A 17458-nucleotide genomic window follows, 5' to 3' on the forward strand; every position below is an offset into this window, starting at 1 on the left:
ATGTCTCTTGGCCATCTGTATGTCCTCTTTTGAAAAGTGTCTATTTAGGTCCTTTGCCCAAGGCAGATATCTTTACTTCTGCAGAATGGTGTGCCTGCACATGGTCTCGGGAGCACACGCACACTGAGCAACAGTCTGCTGGGTTTTTATTCTTGACGCACATGATCTGTCCCTTATTCTTGATTGGAAGAGCTTAGGCTCACACAATCCTGTGCAATTGGCTAATTTAAAGGGAGGAGTTAACCTTTGCCATTTCAGAATGTCAGCCCTAAGGGAGCTGCGAGTCATGGAGCCAAAATGGCAGCTGCCTAAACTCCCTTCCTTGACAGAAAATATTACTTGTTTATTCTCACACTTCTATGAGAATATCTACAGGTAATTTCCTGGAAGTGGTATTGCCAGCTAAAGGAAGTTTGTACTTAAACTTCTGATAGATATTGGCAAATTCACCTTAAAAATATTTTACCACTTTGTACTCCCTAATGTTCACTAAGGATATGGGGTGTTATTTTCTGGTAACTGTACACGCTTTCATTTTGGAAGGGTTCAGCTTTTGAAAATGGATCTCTCTCATGGTAATTGAGATGTTCAGAAGACAGCAGGTTCAGTCATATATATTCCCATTGTCTGATGTAATTAGTTGAAATCAAGTGGGAGATGGTGGACTATATTCCCTACAGACCTGTGGTATGTGTTGCACTGATTCAGATACGGAAGATCAAGATACTGGTTTTCTAGGGTTTTGTTTCCTAGAATGTTTAACATAATTAGTGACAGTCTGAAGGGTTCGTAGAAGACCCTGAGTGCTGCTTTGTGAAGTCCGGATTTGTTTAAATGGTTTCCATTTAAAGTCCTTCAGGTGGGGAGTGTACTGCATGAGAGAGGTCTACTGGCAGTATGTATGGAATGAATGGAAGTGAGGGAATAGGCTGGAAGTAGGCATGTCAGTGGAGGACTGGGCGAGTTCAGGAAGGAGATGAAGAAAACTCAGAATATGGTTAGAGCTGTGGAATTGGAAAGTAAGATAATAGAAACACAATGAACAGTTGGCAGGTCCTGTTGCTTAAAGTTGTAAACTTAGGAGAATAGCCAGATAATACAGATAAGAAGTAGATACAGAAGGGGCCAATTTTGAAAAAACTGATTTTCTTTTAAAAATCTAGGGATGTTGCCTGACTGGTGTTGCTCAGTGATTAGAGTGTTGACCCCAGCACCATAGGGTTGTGGGTTCACTTCTTGCCTCCCCTGGTCTGGGCGTGTGCTTGAGGCAACCAGTCAGTGTGTCTCACATCAGTGTTTCCTTCTCTCTCTCTCTCTTTCTCTCTCTCTCTCTCTCTCTCTCCCCCCCCTCCCCTCCTCTCTCCCCCCCCACATCCCCCCCTCTCCTTCCCTTCCTCCCTCTTCCAACTCTGTCTAAAAAAGCAGTGGAAAAATATCCTCCAGTGAGGATTAGGAAAAAAATTGGAGAAGGAAAGAGAGAGAAAGTATAAATAAATTGGAAGTTATCCTAACAGAGATACGTAGTAGTTGAAATTAAGTGAATGAATTCTGGCATGAAGTGGTTGACAGGGAATTGTTTGTTCATTGAGAACTGCATTTTGTAAAGGGGTTCTCAGTAATGAGAGATGAAATGAAAGAATAACCAGTGAAAAAAGAAATTAATAATCTGAGGATTAGGAAAAGAATCAGGAGAGACTGTTACTGAGACCTCACTTTCATTCTTTTACTCTACATATGATATGGTATCTACTGGAAAACATCATGTTCTTCCTTTGGTAGTGATACTCAGAAAATTTTGATGGGTTATTTTTAAAATGGAGTTAATTTTATTCCTGAAGTTGAATATTTACTTGAAAAAGCATCTTGGAAGAATGGTTTTGGTGTCATATGCTATGTTCCTTCTGATTTCATAAAATTTTTCAGCTTGTTTTAGTTCTGTGGCTCTTAAACAAGAAAATGTTGGCCCTGGCCAGGTAGCTCCGTTGATTAGAGCATCGTCCCAATATACCAAGGTTGCAGGTTTGATCACTGGTCAGGGCACATACAAGAATCAACCAATGAGTGCATAAATAAGAACAAGAAATTGATGTTTCTCTCTCTTTCTCACTTCCTTCCTCAAATCAGTAAATAACAATTAAAAAAAGAAAAGTTACAGCTCATTGTTTGATAGATAAAAGTTCAGATACCTTGTGTATTTTAATTAATCATTTAAAAAATGTGTCCTGGCTTTTGAAACCAGGCTAATAACAAATGATAAGAATCCATATCTTCTTAGAAGGACATAGTGTGAATTTAGAGTTTTTACTATTTTAGTGTTTTTTATAATGGCCTGTATTCACAGGATTGATCTTCTAGAATCAAAGTCAGGAACCTGCAACACTACCAGAGAGTCAGCATGTGAAGTGGTTAGAGTGCAGACTTAGGAGACAGTCTGCCTGGTTCCACTGCTCACTGGAATGTTATGCTCCTTAATTTTGCCATCTGAAAATAGCAATAATAGTTCCTACATCATGATTATTGAGAGAATCTATCATGAAACTTACATTATGGTAAGGAGGTGCCGGCAGTGGACAAATATATGTGCCAGCTCGTAAGTGAAGGGAAAAAATGGTAGGGCTGATGGCTCTCATTTGCTCTTTTTATATCGTGTAATGGGGAGGACTCTCTGAGGAGGAAGTATTTGAACAGAGACCTGAAGGAGGTCGAGGGAGCAAACTGGGGGCTATCTGAGGGAAGAGTTCCAGGCAGAAGGAATGGCAAGTGCAAAAGCCCCGAGGAGGGGCATATTGCAGGGTGCAGCAAGAAGGCCAGGGCAGCAAAAGCAGCGTGAGTGAGAGGAGCAGTAGGAAATGATTTTAGAGATGGCCACTGACCAGCGTGTAGGGTTTTAGACATAAGGAGGACTTTGGATCTTATTCTGTGGAAGATGGGAAGTTGTTGGAGTGCAGCCAGAGCAAATTTTTTTAAGGCAGTCTGGTTGTCACTTCTTTTCTTAAAAATGCTTCAGTTCTCTGTTTCCTTTAGAATAAAGTTTAAATGGTTTATTTTGGCACGCAAAGTCTTCATAGTCAGGCCTCAGCCTATTTATTTAGCATCATCGGCCTCCTTCCCGCATGGACCCTTCACTTTAGCCAAATTGGATTACGTGCAGTTCCCTGGATAGGTCATGATGATTCGTGTTTTGGTGTCTTTCTGCATACTGTTTCCCTGTGAGGAAACGCTCCCCCTAAGCTCACATGGTCATTGGCTCTGCTGTAGAGGGTCCTCGTTGTGCTCTTCGAGCGCCCTGGGCCTTGTTCTCTAGCCATTCCCTCCCCTGGCCACTTTGTACTCAAGCCATGGAGTCTTGGAACATGTTGCGTTCTTTCACTAGCTTTGATTTTACTCTTGCCACATCCTGGCCAGTTGAAATTATGCCCCTCCTTCAAGAACTAACTCAGACACTGCCATCTTTTCCCTACCCCTATACTCTGTAGCTCTCTTACACTTAATCATAGTGATCTTGAATTAAAATTTTCTTTGCCTATCTCATGCAAAATCCTTAGTCTTACTCATTTCAGTTTTCATTGTAGCCTCCAGCAGCTTGAAAACCAATGGTTTTCTAATTATTCTGTGAACCCTGCATACCATGAACATCTACTGAATGTGAAATCTGGGCCAAAAGCAGCAAAAGTGGACAAAGTGGGACATCTGTTAAATTAACAAATTTACTAGAGCATAATGTTGATGATGGCATGGTTACTCTGGTTCTCTCATGTTTACTACTGGTACTACATTTTGAAATGTAGTTTGGCAAAATGTATTCAGATACATAAATATTCATGGTGTTTGACACAGGGACCTACTGAAAATCATCTTAAGAAAATAATGACAATTATAAATGCTGCTAATGTTGACAGTTTACTATGTGACAGCACCATGCAAAGCCCTTTACATGCATTATTTAATTTAATCCTCAGACTCCCAAGAGGTGTGAATACTGTTAACCTCATGTCATAGATGGGGAAATTAAGTGACTTACGCAAGATTACACACCTGCTATGTTGTCAATTCAAGATTCCCACTGAAGCAGATTGTTTGAAGAATCCATACTTCTTAATTATATGATAATGGATCAAAATGTTCACAGTAGTGTTATGTAGAATAAATAAATTGAAAGTGATATACTAGTATATCGTGAATTTTATGCTCCATCTATTCAGTAGAGTAATTTTTATAACAATATTCACTTCTGTAAAGTTTATAAGTCCACGGTTTCCAGTATAGTCACAGAGTTGTACAACTGTTACCAATATCCCACTTCAAAACATTTTATCAACACAAATAGAACTCTCATACCCATTAGCACTCACTACTTATTTCCCCATTACCCTAGGCAACCACCACTCTACTTTCTGTCTTTATGGATTTGCTTATTTTGGATATTTCATATAGTGGAATCATACAGTAAATGTCATTTTGTCTGGCTTTCATTTAGCATAATATTTACTTCATTGCTTTTCATTGCGGAATAACATTCCATTGTTTGGATTTATTACATTTTGTTTATCCATTCATTAGTGGACATGTGAGTTATTTTTACCCCTTGGCTGTGTGTGTGTGTGTGTGTGTGTGTGTGTGTATGCCAAGCAACTGGACTGACCGGTCACTCTGATGTGCGCTTCGGCTGGCCGGCCAACCGGCTCGATGGAGGCGGGGCTGGCTGGCCAACCTCCCGCAGCCCCTCCCCCTGGTCAGCCCTGCCCCTGATTGCCCCTCCCCCCATCAGTGGTGGGGCCAGCCAGCCAACCTCCCACGGCCCTTCCCCCTGGCCGGTCTTACCCGATCATACAGCCCCGATCAGGGCAGGCTGGCTGGCCGGTCCCCACCCGTGCGTGAATTTGTGCACTGGGCCTCTAGTTATAAATAATGCTGTTATGAATACTCATGTACAAATTTTTGTGTGAACATATGTTTTTCTTGGAATTGTTGATTATATAGTAACTGTTTAAGAACTGCCAGACTATGTTTTCCAAAGCAGCTGCACCATTTTATATTCCTCATAGCAATGCCACTTTGTCCACATCTTTGTTAGGACTCGTTATTATGTTATGTTTTGGGTATGGAGTGGTATCTCACTGTGGCTTTGATTTCCATTTCCCTAATGACTGATGATGTTGAGCATCTTTTCATGTGTGGCCATTTGTATATCTTCTTTGGAGAAATGTCTGCTTGAAACTTTTGCTCATTTTTAAATTGGGGTGTCTTTTTATTGAGTTGTAGGAGTTCTTAATATGTTCTAGATATAATCCTGTTATCAGATACATGATTTGTAAAAATTTTTTTCCATCTTGTGTGTTGTTTCTTCACTTTCGTGATGGTGTCCTTTGAAGCACAAAAGTTTTTAATTTTCATGATGTCTAATTTATCTATTTTTTTTCTCTGTGCTTGTGCTTTCAGTTTTACACAAGAAACTATTAACCTGATTAAAGGTTAATGAAATTTACCCTTGTGTTTTCTTGTAGGAATTTGATGTTTTTGAGGCCTTTGATCCATTTTGAAATACTTTTTACATATAGTGTGAGGAAAGTTGTCCAATTTTGTAAGCTTTGGCATGTGGAAATCCATTTGTCCCAGCATCATTTATTGAAAAGACTCTTTTTTTCCCCATTGAATGGTCTTGGCACCCTTTTTGAATATTAGTTGACCATAAATCTAAGAATTTATTTCTCAGCTTTCATTTCTGTTACATTGATCTATGTATTTACCCTTATCCCAGTACCACACTGACTTGATTACTGTAGCTCTGTAGCAAGTTTTGGAACCCCAAAGTGTGAGACCTCCTAGCTTTGTTCTTTTCAAGGCTCTTTTGGTTATTTTATTCAATTTTGCTGTGAACCCAAAGTTGTAAAAAATAAAGTCTATTTTTAAAAAGTACTCCTAAATTATAATATTTGGATTATGGTGAATGTTTTTCTTTACCTCCCCAAATTCCTGTAATATATTACACTTAAAATTTTAAAAATTTAACTAAGTTTTGGCTAATAGAATAATTTTTTAATTCAAGAGGCAGCCCTTAGATCTATAGCTAAAAACCAGAGTTACCTAACTTTCCAGGAAGAGTGTATGAAGGTGAGGAGCTGGGGTATAATGTCACGGTTAGAATGAGCCAGTCTCAGATTTAACACTCAGCTCTTTGAATTCTTTCTCTCTCCAATGAGTTTCCTTCAGTGTCTTCCCTGCCTTCTCACACACAATACATTAAAAGCCCTCCCTCACACCCTAGCTTGGGACTTTTCTCAGAAATGTCCATAGATGAAAATTTGGCTAGTTTGTATAATTATCAATGGAGTGAATGGTTGAGTAGCTTGAAAGCAAGGAGCCGGACAGTGCAGTCTGGGCCACATAAGCCACTTTGGTGGAAAGTGATTTTCAAAGGAAGTCATGCAAGCAGAGCTCTTTACTGCCTTCTCTGACCTCATTGTGTTCTGTTAATTTTTTTGCATCTGTATATGCTGTTTTCTTATAAAGCATATGCTCTTTAAGGTCAGAGACCTGCAGGTGGTGCTAGGGCTAGTTAAAAGTTTAACACATCAAGCGCCCAGCCTGTTTTGTCTTATGGACGGAAAGTATAGTGTCAGTCACTGGTGACTGACATGGCGCTTAACATGTTTAAATGGGCACACAGAGAAGCCAGCCATGTGGCTTGGTGACAGACTGCTATTCGTATGTTTTTTGATGATGTTAATCCTCACCCAAGGATATTTTTTTCATGGATTTTTTAGAGAGTGGAAGGGGGAGTGGGAGGGGGAAAGAGAGAGAGAGAGAGAGACAGACATCGATGTGAGAGAGATACATTGATTGGTTACTTCCTGCATGTACCCCAACAGGGGGCCAGGGAGTGAACCTGCAACTGAGGTATGTGACCTTGACTGGGAATCGAACCTGAGACACTTTGGTACGTGGGCTGATGCTCTAACCAGTAAACCATAGCAGCCAGGGCTCATATGTTTTTGTAAGTGCCACTATAGAGTGTGTCCTTGTTCTAAATAGTTTGGGGTTGTCTTTGTAGTTTAAGCAGTGTTAAAATTTCAGTATATTTAAATACTTTATAAAATTTGCATATTATAGGTGTTCATTTGAGATTTGTTACAAAACAAAAGCAAATGTTATAGACCTGCTAAAGACTATTAATACTAGTTGTCAACCACAAGCCAACTTTGTGGCATGTTTGCCACAAGCCAACTTAAGTAGTTCAAGAACTACTAAGATGATTTTCAGCATATATTGTTCAGTTGAATTAATCAAAAGAAGGGCGGAAAGAGCTTTTAACTTAGATTTTAAAAATATTACGGCATATTTATTAATAACCTTTAGAAATGTAAAATACCAATTTTAACTATAAGGTTTAAAATAATCATTTTTTAAAAATATTTTTTTATTGATTTCAGAGAGGAAGGGAGAGGGAGAGAGGGATAGAAACATCAATGGTGAGAATCATTGATCAGCTGCCTCCTGCATGGCCCGCACTGGGGATCGAGCCCACAACCTAGGCATGTGCTCTGACCAGGAATTGAACCATGATCTCCTGGTTCATAGGTCAACGCTCAACCACTGAGCCTCACCAGCTGGGCTAAAATAATACTTTTTATATAGATTAAAGGAAAGAGGAGATACTGCCATTATCCATAAATCCAGAAATATGAATATAACCATAATTTGATTGTTGTTTTTAAAATAAAGTACTTGCCATTTTGGGAGAGGGATTTATTGTCATCAGTTATAGGCTTTGACTTTTGTAATGTCATGGGAAAACTCTACCCTTCATATTTCAGACTGTCAAAATTTTTCTAAACAGTGTTTATTTTGTCAGACGCTTTTCCCCACTTGGAACTCCATCCATAATAGTTGTGTCTTTTTACAGTGTCTCCCTTTTTCTGGCTTTAAAATGTACCCATGCCCTAACCAGTTTGGCTCAGTGGATAGAGCGTCAGCCTGCAGACTCAAGAGTCCCAGGTTCGATTCCGGTCAAGGGCATGTACCTTGGTTTCGGGCACATCCCCAGTAGGGAGTGTGCAGGAGGCAGCTGACCGATGTTTCTCTCTCATCGATGTTTCTAACTCTCTATCCCTCTCCCTTCCTCTCTGTAAAAAATCAATAAAATATATTAAAATAAAATGTACTCATGGACTTGTGCTCCCAGTCGAGATGGAATAACAGATTGTATTTACTCTTGGCTGTAATCATATAACAAACAAACAAAAACCCCAGGGGAAAAAAAAAAGTGAAGTTGTAAATACTGAACAACAGGCGACACAGGACAGTGATCCCCAAGAAAGCAGAAAGACAATGATGAACCCTGCAATTATCCACACTCACTGCCTGCAGAGTTTCCCGGCTGCAGTGTCAGGAGGTGGAATCCAGGCAGAGTCCATCAGTCTCCTTGAGTTGAGAAGACAGAGCTGGAGTCCAGGGAGGCCAAGGTGGCTACAGTTTGGAGAAGAGAGCTGCACAAGGAGAGAACTCCACACGTCTGCAGCAAGTCCCTGTAAGTCTTCAGATAAGGACTCATAAGTGCATGTGCTGTGTGGAAGCCACCCAAAGCTGAGAAAGAACCACTCAAAAGAACTAGAGGGAACAAACCCTGATTCTTTTTCAGGTTTGAGAAGAGTTTATGTTCCCACCAGACAAAGAGAAAAAACATAAGTCACAGGATATTGGGCAGAGTCCTCAGAAGGGCATTGCCTCGGCAAAGGGGCAAATGAAGCCCATCAAAGACTGCTCTGATTCCTTCTAACAAAGCTTAAGAACAGGCCTCAAAGTGGATCAGATTGTTTCCAAGTAACTTAACTGCATCCTAGAACAACAATATTTAGATTTATGTGAAAATATTTAGCACTCACCAAGGTAAAATTCACATTTGGCCCCTAGTCAAAAGATAAGACTTGGAATACACAGGAAAAATACAACCCATGAGGAGGAAAATAAAAAAATAAAAAAAATAGAAAGAAAAAGACCCAGATATGACACAGATGATAGAATTAGTGGACAAAAACATTAAAACAGCTTTGACTATTTTGTTTTTAAAATATATATTTTTATTGATTTTAGAGAGGAAGGGAGAGAGAGAGGTAGAAATATCAGTGATGAGAGAGAATCATTGGTCGGCTGCCTCCTGCAGGCCTCACATTGGGAATCGAGTCCACATCCTAGGCATGTGCCCTGACCAGGAATTGAACCTTGACCTTCTGGTTCACAGGTCGATAGGAAACAAATAGCAACCCCTGAGCCATCCTGGCCAGGCTTGACTATTTTCCATATGTTCAAGAAAGTAGAGGAAAGATTGACAGTATTAAGTAGATACGAAATATATTTAAAAGACCCAAAGTGAACATCTAGAGATGAAAACTACAATGTGTGAGATGAAAAATATACTACATGGGATTTACAGCAAATTAGTGCAGGAAAAAAGGTCAGTAAACCTGAAGTCATAGCAATACAACCTATGCAAGATAAACTCAGACAGGAAATAAAGACTAGGAAAAAATGAATAGAGCCTGGCCGGTGTGGCTCAGTGGTTGAGTATCAACCCATGAACCAAGAGGTCACGGTTCAATTTCCAGTCAGAGCACATGCCTGGGTTTCGGGCTCAATTTGCAGTAGAGGATAACGTCAGTGATTCTCATCATTGATGTTTCTATCCCTCTCCCTTCCTCTCTCTGAAATCAATAAAAACATATTTTTTTAAATCAATAGAGCATTAATGAGCTGTTAGAAAATTTCAGGTGGCTTAATATACATATAATTGTTTTGAAAAGGGGGAGTTTTCGAAGATGCAATGGCCCCAAATTTCCAATTTTATAAAAACTATAAGGTCAGAGATCCAAAAAAAAGTGGAAAAGTAAACAAAGAACAGATGTGACAAATAGAAAACGAATAGCAAGATTTTAGGTTTATACTCTATCAGTAATTGCATTAACTATAAAAAGTCTAAGCAACTCAGTTAAAAGGCAGAGCTTAGTAGATTGGGTAAAAAAGCAAGACTCAAAAGCAAGATTCAACTATGCTGCCTACAAGAAACCTATTATACATATTAAGATAAAGCTGCCCTGGCCAATGTTGCTCAGTGAGTTGAGCGTCATCCTGTACACTGAAAGGCTACCAGTTCAATTTCCAGTCTGGGCACATACCCAGGTTACGGAATGAATCCCTGGTCAGGGTGATTGTGGGAGGCGGCCCATCAATGTTTCTCTCTCTCTCTTTCCTCTCCCCCCCCTTCCTCCTTATTCTCTCTCCCTATCCCTTCTTCTCTCTCTGAAATAAAAACAATTGTAGATAAACACATACATAAATAAATTTATTTTTAAGATGTTACAAATAGGCAAAAAGTAAAAGTTTGGAAAAGAACATTCCATGCTAGTACTAATTAAGAAACTTGGAATAAGTACATTAATTTCAGACAAACTAGGTTTTAGAGCGAAGATTATTACCAGGAATAAAGAGTCATTTCATAATGACAAAGCGGTCAATTCATCAAGTGGAATTGAAAGCTCTAAATATTTGTGTACCTAATAACAGAGCTTCAAAATACATAAATCAGAAACTGATAGAACTGAAAGGAGAAATAGATCCACAATTATAATTGGAGATTTCAATACCTTACCTCTCAATAATTTAAACAAGTAGACAAAAAAAAAAAAATCAGTAATTTAGATTTAAGCAACACTATCAACTAATTGACCTAATTGGCATTTACATGACATTCTACCCAATACAGCAGAATATACATTCTGTTCATTTGCACACAGAACATTTACTAATATGGACCACATTATGGTCTAGAAAATAATGTCAATAAAATTAAAATTACTCAAATCATAAAAAGTATGTCATCTGACCAAAAGAAAATTAAATTAAAAATTGCAGAAACATATCTGGAAAACCCCTAAATATTTAGACACTAATACATTTTTAAGAAACCCATGGGTCAAAGAAAAAAAATCAAAGATTAATTTAGAACATACATTATTGTACTTATTGAAAATGAAAACAACATGAAATTTGTGGGTTATAGCAATGCAAGTGCTCAGAGGAAAATTTATAGTACTAAATTAGAGAAATAAGGTTGCAAATTAATGTCATCAGCTTCTACCTTTAAGAAACTAGAAAAAAAAAAAAGCAGTTTAGCCCAAAGTAAGCAGAAAAAATGAGTTAAAAAGCCAAAACCATTGAAACAGAAAACAGGAAATAGTAGAGAAAGTCAATGAAATAAAAAGCTGGCTTTTTGAGAAGACCAATACTGATAAGCCTAAATAGCCTGCTGGATTAGGAAAAAGAGAAGACACAAATTACCAATATCAGGAATGAATGCAGTTGATTAAACTGCAGATTCAATAGTTATTAAAAGGCTAACAGAATTATATGAATTACTTTATTCCAATGCATTCTATACTTAGATGAAATGGGCAAATTCCTTGAGAGACATAAAATAACAAAGCTCTTTAAGAAGAAACAAATAACCTAAATAATCCTATATCTGTTAAAGAAATTGAATTCTCTCAAAGAAAACACTGGATTCAGATGATTTCCCTGATGGATTCTACCAAACATTTTAAGAAGTCATAATACCAATTTTACACAAATTACTCCATAAAATTGATGGGGGGGAGGAGGAGGATACTTCTTAAACTCATTCTATAACACTAGTGTTATCCTGATACTAAAACCAGATAAATACATTGCAAAAAAAAGAAAATTACAGACTAATATCCTTCATGAACATAGTTGCAAATTTTAAAACAAACTTTTACCAAATTGCAGCAACATATAACAAGGATAAAATACAATGACCACATGGGGTTTGTCACAGGAATGCAAGGTTGGTTTAATGTTTGAAAATCAACATCATGTACCATGTTAAAATGAAAAAGGAAAAGCATGTAATCTACTTAGTAAGTGCAGAAAAAGCATTTAACAAAATCCAACATTCTTTATTGATGAAAACTTTAAACAAATTAGAAGTAGAAGGGGACTTCCTCATCCCAATAAAGAATATGAAAAACCAATATCTGAAATCATATTTAATGTTGAAAAATGAATCCTTTTGTCTAAGATCAGGACCAAGGCAAGATGTCCACCTGTCACCACGTCTATTCAGTATTGTACTGGAGTTTCTAGCCAGTGCAGTCAGATAAGAAAAATAAATAAAAAGCATCCAGATTGGGAAGAAGTAAAACTCTTTATTTACAGATGATGTGATTACTATAATTACTTTTAAAAAGCTACTAGAACAATTAAGTGCACTTAGCAAAGTTGTGGGATACAATATCTATATAGAAGAGTCAGTGATATTTCCTTTTTCTTCTGTGGACAGATTTTATTACACAGGGAATGGGGCTCAGTCCTTCTTGCTTGCTGTCTTCCTCATGATTGCAAGGACATTGCTCAGCTCTTCTCTCTTTCCCTTGCCATAGATGTGTGTCCCCACTGTTTGCTTGATGAATTTTAGGGCCCTTTTGTCCTTAAGAGGCCTTGCGCAGTTCTGTGGTGTGCTGCTCATAGGAGGCAAAGCCACACACCTCTCAGATCATGTCCTGCAAAACTTGCTGTGCTTGGTGAGGCACCGATGGCAGTGACTGCCTCGGCTTGCTCACGTTCTTGGTCACTTTGTGGCCCTTGTTGAAGCCCATGGCCATGGGTAGTGCAGAGCCATGGCTGCTGCTCAATGGCTGCCACGGTGGAAGAACTTAATTACCTTTCTGTATACTAGCAAATGAACAGCCAGAGTTGAAATTTTAAAAGAATATCATCTACAGTAAAATAAAAATATTCAATACCTAAGGATACATTTCATAAAACATGTAAGAACTATACACTGGAAGCTATAAAATATTACTCAGAGAAATTAAGGAAAACCTAAATGAAGAGATATGTGTTCAAGGATTGAAAGACTCATTATTGTCAATTTTCTCTAAAGCAGTGGTCACCTTCCAGTGGTCTGTGGGCCACGTGGTCTATGAGGTCCGAAAGGTTGGTGACCGCTGCTCTAAAGATACAGATTCAGTACAATCCAAATCACAATCCCAGATGGCTATTTGTAGGAAGTGGCAAGCTGGTTTTAAATTCTCTATGGAAATGCAAAGAACCTGGAATAGCCAAAACAGTTTTGATTAAGAACAGAGAGGACTTAACAATATCTGATTTCTAAAACTTATATCTATAATAATCAAAACATTGGTATTGGTATAAAGATAAACGGATATATCCATGGAACAGAAGAGTCCAGAAGTAAATATGGTCAATTAATTTTGAGTATGGTGCCATGACAATTAAGTGGGAAAAGGTCTTTTCAACAAATAGTGGTAGAACAATTTGATATTCATACAAAAAAACAGCAACAATAAATTCATACCTTAATCTGTATCTTGGCATCATATGTAAACGTTAATTCAAAATTGATCTTGAAACTCAAATCTATAAAATTTCTATAAGAAAATATTTGTGACTTTGGGTTTGGTAAAAATTTTTAAAGTATAACGCTAAAAACATGATTTGCAAAAGAAAAAAAGTAAATTAAGCTATATCAATATTAGGAATATGTCTTCAAAAGCCATCTTTAAGAGACTAAAAGGACAAGCCATAGACTGGGAGAAAATATCTCAAATGTTTCTACTCAGAATGTATAAGGAATTCTGAAAACGCGGTAATTAAAAAAAACACCTAGTGCCCAGCTGGCGTGGCTAAGTGATTGAACATCGACCTAGGAACCAGGAGGTCATTGTTTGATTCCTGGTTAGGACATATGCCTTAGCTGCGGGCTCGATCCTCTGTGTGGGGTGTGCAGGAGGCAGCCGATCAATGATTTTCTCTCATCATTGATGTTTCTATATCTCCCTCTTCCTTCCATTCTGAAATCAATAAAAATATATTTAAGAAAAAAGAAAACAGCCCAGTAAAAATAGGCGAAAGATTTGAATAGACCCTTCATCAAAGAAGCTATATGGATGGCAAATGAGTACATGAAAAGATGACCAACATCATTTGTCATTAGAGAAATACTGTTTAAAACCTCAATGATACCACTACATATATGTTAGAATGTCTTCGGTTCAAAAGGCTTACAGTACCAAGTGCTGGTGAGGATGAGGAGCAACGGAAACTCCTACACTTCTGGTGGGAATGCAACATGGTACAACCACTTTGGAAACAGTTTGGTACTTTCTTAAAGACTCAAAAATGTACATCTACCCTGTGACTTAGCCATTTCACTCCTAGGCATTTATTCAAGATAAATAAATAAATAAATAAATAAATAAATATATATATATATATATGTAAATAGATACATAAAGATTTGTACCTAAATATTCACAGCAGCTTTATTTGTAAAAGAAATTAAAAACATGCATCAATAGGTAAATAATCAAAATGTGCATCAACAGGCAAACTTGGCACTGTCTTCGTGCAATGGAATAGTACTCAACAGTAAAAAGGAATGAACGATTGATACACCCAACAATGTATTTGATTTTCAATATAATTTGCCATAAGAGAAAGGAGCCATGGGGAAAAAGACATGATTCCATTTATATGAAATTCTGTAAAATACAACTATTTAGAAAGCAGATCAGTTATTGCTTGGAGATATGAGCTGGTGAGGGATGAATTATAAAGGGGCACAGGAAACTTTTGTGGGTGACAAATATGTTCATTATCTTACTAATAGTGATGACTTTATGGATATATATACATGTGTCAAAACTTACCAAATTGTATACTTTATGTATAGTTTATTATGTTAAGTATAAGCCACTAAATCTATAAAACTATTCATGTATGTTCAACATTTATAACATGCTGTTCAAATTTTGGAATTATGTAAGGAACTCAGAATAATTTTTTAAATACTTTTCCAGTGATTAAGTTTGATGAGGTAGGAAAACATGTATTGTATATACCAAGTTTACCTAAAATTTGAGCTTATTACAAAACTAGAGGCCTGATGCATGAAATTCATGCAAGAGTAGGCCTTCCTTCCCCCAGCTGCCAGCAGCAGCTTCTGGCAGGCACCCAGGACCCGGGCTTCCCTGGCAGCCCTGGCTTTGTCCCAAAGGACGGAAGGACATCCGGTCTAATTAGCATATTACGCTTTTAACTTTATAGATTGAGAAACTAAATGAATGTTCCAGTTTGGGCTTTCTGAAAGGCTGAGGGAATTTTCAGAATGATAAGTACCAAATGTAAGATTTAATTTTATTGTAGGTTAGAATGCTGTTATCCAACTAGGTGATCTATAATAATAAAGGCACAGTATGCTAATTAAACTGGATGACTTTCTGGACAAAGCCAGGGCTGCTAGGGAAGCCCAGGTCCCGGGTGCTTGTTGGTGGCTGGAGGGAAGCCCGGGTCCCGGGTGCCAGAGGGAAGCTGGTGCTGGCAGCCGGGGGAAGGAAGTCCTACTCCTACATGAATTTTGGGCATTGGGCCTCTAGTAAGTAAATAAAGGGAGAGAGAAACAAAGGATGTTGTAGAGCCCTAAGTATAAAATGGAGTAAATCAACAGAACTCTAGGCTTAGGAGAAATTCTTATGACCTTGATTGGATGACTAGGTATCTACGGTAGGTAGAATAATGGCTCCTTAAAGGTGTCTACATCCTAATCACTGGAATTTGTTAATAGTTACATTACAGAGAAGAGAGGACTTTGCAGTTGTGATTAAGGTTAAAGATTTGGAGATGAGATTATCCTGAATTACCCAGATGGACATGACATAATCACAAAGAGACTCTTTTCCCCCAGTGCAGGTCATCTTTTACTAGGTGTTAGGATATGAAAGGATTAATAGGTCATTGGCAAAGCTCATGGTCATTGTGGAGTCCACACTGGGCCCTCTTCAGTTGTACTTGCGTTCCCCTCATGTTTGAGTTCCTTATAAGAATGGCAGTAGCTGAAAAACACGGAAGTTGCTCCCTTTGATCACATTGACATACTTGTTGTGATATTGGTAGTAACCTCTTTGAAAAGCTCCTGAAACTCTCCAGCAATGTTGTTAGGGGTGAAATCCCACAACAATATCAGCTTGGTAGCTCCCCTAATTTGACGTCTGTGAGTTTCTTCTTCACTGGTACTACTGACGCCATCTTGGAGTCTGGGCTGTCATCACACTGATTCTTTAAAAACTAGAGGAACTTTCCCAGCTGTGTTCAGCAGGAGATGTGACTACAGAAGAATGATCAGTGAAATGCAATATTGCTGGCTTTGAAAATGGAGAAATAGGGCCATGAGGAATCTGGGTGGCCTCTGGAATCTGGGAAAGGTAAGGAAATAGATTCTCTCAGGGCCTGGCCTCACCTTGCTCTTAGCCCAGTGGGTCCATTTCTGACTTCTGACCTCCAGAAGTGTGAGACATTAAATACGTATTATTTAGGCCATTAAGTGTGCGGTTGTTTGTTATGACAGCTACAGAAAACCAGTATAATACCTAAGGGGGTGGGGGGGGGGGGTAAAGCTCAGAATTAGTAATGTTTGCCAAAGGGTTGCAATGGAAAGTAAACTCTTTAATACCAAAATAACTTTTTCCATTCCTTGAGAGTTGTTTTTCCTTCTACATTTCAAACCTCATTTTCCCATCAAGTAAAACATGTATTTACTAATTTAAAAGTAATTCTAAATAGAAAATATTAGCATTAGAATAAACCTTAAATATCATTCTAGCCAACCCCCTGAAATACACAGTTGGAGAAACTGAACAAGGGTCAAAGATTCCATAGCTAGTTACCAATAGATCTGAGTTTATATTTAGACATGTTTTAGTGTTCTACCACATACACCCTTTAATTAGAAATTTGTTCTGGAGCTGTGGAATATATGAGTCACTTCAAGAGGGTGTTTACTTAGTGAGATAGACGAATCTTTTTCTAGCTGATAGAATTAATTTATAAGATTAACATGTCACCTTTGCAGGCCCTAAGAGCCTGACCTGGAATAGGTGAAATCAGTCACATTTACAAACTTCACTGGTCAGTAACTAGATTTTCATACAGGGGAAGGTACCAACTGAGAATGGAGAAGTTTGAGAGATGGTAGGAAACATAAAAAATAAATCTTTATTTCTTCCTCCCTAGAATATGTTATAGCCGAATAGATTTCACTTGTCCCTAGACTTCTCCCTAAACTCTGTAAGTCTCTCCTGCAATGGAACACCCACTGGTTCTCAGAACCCCATGCCCAGACATAGGCTCTGGTCACCAAGCATGAGAGCAGCACTCTCTTCCTCTCTCCTCAATCCCGATTCTTCTTCTGTCCTTTATGCTTATTTCTATAACTAGATGTCTGGTGCACAAAAATTCATGCACTGGCGGGGGGGGGGGAGGTGGCGTCCCTCAGCCTAGCCTGCCCCCTCTCACAGTCCAGGAGACCTCAGAGGATGTCCTACTGATGGCTTAGTCTGGCCTCCCTCTGGGGAGGCAAGTGGCTGAA

At 38.3% G+C, this 17458-nt stretch overlaps 1 protein-coding gene and 1 pseudogene across 3 annotated transcripts in view; one reads left to right on the forward strand and one right to left on the reverse strand.

The window, feature by feature from the left end:
* Positions 1–17458, forward strand: part of FKBP5 (FKBP prolyl isomerase 5) — a 118943-nt gene that overhangs the window by 26422 nt on the left and 75063 nt on the right. The window lies entirely within an intron of this gene.
* LOC118660427 lies at positions 12198–12835 on the reverse strand (annotated as a pseudogene).

This window comes from Myotis myotis, unplaced genomic scaffold, assembly GCF_014108235.1.
Source record: "Myotis myotis isolate mMyoMyo1 unplaced genomic scaffold, mMyoMyo1.p scaffold_m19_p_7, whole genome shotgun sequence".
Taxonomy (NCBI): Eukaryota; Metazoa; Chordata; class Mammalia; order Chiroptera; family Vespertilionidae; genus Myotis; species Myotis myotis.